The sequence below is a fragment of the Solanum dulcamara genome, chromosome 6 (assembly GCF_947179165.1).
Source record: "Solanum dulcamara chromosome 6, daSolDulc1.2, whole genome shotgun sequence".
NCBI classification, from domain to species: domain Eukaryota; kingdom Viridiplantae; phylum Streptophyta; class Magnoliopsida; order Solanales; family Solanaceae; genus Solanum; species Solanum dulcamara.
The window spans coordinates 65,578,341-65,581,029 of NC_077242.1; the positions used below are offsets into that span (position 1 = coordinate 65,578,341).

Here is a 2,689-nt window from a genome sequence, read left to right on the forward strand (position 1 = left end):
GTTATGACCTACTTCCTAGTGTCCGATGATGGTGGTTTGTCGGGCATCGGTCCGTACAAGTCGACCGTTAGCATAAAGAGAGAAAAAATATTCTATGGTATTTTACATGGATTAATAAATAGGATCAAATTGAACAACAAAAATAGAAATTCTAGACTTGTCTAAATAGTATTTTTTTTTTTTAATTGTTGTCTAAACACAGGTAATGACCAATGGGAAGCTGAAAAGTGTTGTACATTGAGCAATCCCCCATTGTTCAAACCCTTCAAATGGGCCACTAAATTTTTGCCACATTATGACAACAACAAAGCAGTCTACAATGGAGCATTGGAGGCTTTCAAAATCAATGTTACGTTGCGTAAGTATTTGTGTTTGAGACAGATGAGATAATCTCTGCTTCTACTTTGAATTTCCACCAAAATAAGAGTATTTAATTACTCTCTCCGTTCCAATTTATATGAGTTAGTTTGACTTGGCACGAAGTTTAAAAAAAAAAAGAAAGATTTTTTGAGCTTGTGGTCTAAAATAAGTCGTAAATGTTTGTGTAGATTTAAATTATTTATTAAGGGTAAAATGAGTATTTTTAAAGTTAAATTGTTACTAAATATAGGAACGTTTCATTTTTTTTGGACTGACTAAAAAGACATATAAATTGATATAGAGGGAGTAGTTCACAATTCCTATGTAATTTGCAACCTAGGTTTGAGTCGAGTTTGTTAATTATTCATTCATAACTAAGAAACTTTGATTCCTACCAATTTGTTTGTGTGTTGTAGTTTGACTTATTTTTTCCTTGGTAATAAAATCTTTTTAGTAATTCCTTCATTACAATTTATGCGGCAAAACTTGAATACGTACAAGAATTACAAAATAAAAAATCAAGACTTTTGAAACTTGTAAGTATAAACATGTCATAACACATTTTCTATCACAATTTATGTGGCATTTTTTATTTTTCGAGAATCAAACAGTCTAATTTTGACCGCAAGTTCGAACATGAAATTTTTAAATTTTTTGAAACAAAATTTATCTATTCAGAAACTACGTAAATAGTAGTATAAGTCACAATAATTGTCAATTTAAAATATTTAAAAACTATATGAAAAAATTACGATCAAAGATAAACTTATTTGAATCTCAAAAATCTTAAGATGAGACATAAATTGAGATGGAAGGAGTATCAAAGAGAAAGAAGGTTCAAACTTCAAAGGTAAATGACTGGAAATAGTATATATCAAACACACTCACATAAGAGAGACATAATAAGTGATCACCATTATAGATAATGGCACCACTGCTGCTATAATATATAATAACCATTTAGTAATTAATATATAGCAGCATTGTTTATTCATATATGTATTACATAATAAGATAGATATTGCCATGTGAAATTAATGGCTATATATTTATGGATTGTTTTCAACAATGGTAGTAGCAGTAGCAATCTCCATGGGAGCAACTGCCATATTTAGCATCTTCATTCTTCATGCACCAATGGTTACATTTATTGTGGAAACACTTCCCATTCCAGCTCTTGCTATGCTTCCCACAGTGTTTTGCTTCTGTTATTTGTGTCTCTGCATAAAAAATGATTTAAATTATATATACTGACAGCGTAAAAAATTGTTATATATATTTTTTAATGTAGAATGAATTCACATCAATTCTTCTATTTTTTTTAGAAAACCTACAGATTCGGATCGTCATTAATCATCTGATATAGTATTCAATATGTATGTATATATGTTTCACTATAATTCAACATGCTATAGTAAAGGGTGTGTTCGAATTTATCCAATTTTTTCATGTTTGGTTGGTCAAGTATTTTGGAAAATATTTTCTATAGGAAAATAAATTCTACTAAGAGCATTTCACATTGATCGTGTCCTCCCATCCCAAAATAGTACACCTTATCTAATCCCTACCATCCCAAACCTTACCTCCTCACTCCCACCTTCCATAGTATATTTTTAAATAGGAAAATAAATTCTACTGACGACATTTCACATTAATTGTGTCCTCCCACCCCAGAATAGTATATGATCATCTTAACCCCACCATCCCACACCTTACCTCCCCACCCCAACCTTCCATAATATTTGTCTAAATAGTTATATACAAATGCTTTTAGGATAACATTTTTTTGTTTATCTACCGAACACAAGAAAATAAATAGAAAACTCACTTATTTACCTAGAAAACATTTCTCTGAAAATTATTTCCATGAAAAACATTTTTCTTCATACTGAACATACCCTTAATCTAACATATAGGTGTTGTATTTACAAAATACTTAAGAAATAAGAATTTCTCACCAGAAGCAAACATGAGAAGAAAGCAAAGAAGGACAGCAGAGAGAGTTATTATGTTAACTTTAGGTTGAGCCATTTCTAGATCTTTTTGAGATGCTTTAATTTGTGGAATCAAGTTTTATCAGAGGGTTTATTTATAGAGACACAAAAATAATTGTTTTACTGACACTTGTGTTTAAATTAACAATAAGCACATAAAGTAAAGTAAAGAAAATGTCAAAAAATAAATAAATAGAGTTTTGAACTGATCAAAGATTATCCTTCTTATATCACCACGAAAGTAACAAGAAATTACTACTGAATAAAGTAACAAAATTAATTAACTATTCCTTAAATAAATTGATGATAGTAAATTTAGAAGACTAATTGGATGC

The 2,689-nt window shown here is 29.6% G+C and overlaps 1 long non-coding RNA gene across 1 annotated transcript; it reads right to left on the reverse strand.

Moving 5' to 3' along the window:
- Positions 1-1,203: 1,203 nt before the first annotated feature.
- LOC129892482 (uncharacterized) lies at positions 1,204-2,427 on the reverse strand. Its single transcript, XR_008767325.1, has 2 exons — positions 2,319-2,427; positions 1,204-1,580 (listed from the first exon to the last, which is right to left on the reverse strand). It is a non-coding gene; the product is annotated as an uncharacterized LOC129892482 (long non-coding RNA).
- Positions 2,428-2,689: the final 262 nt, after the last annotated feature.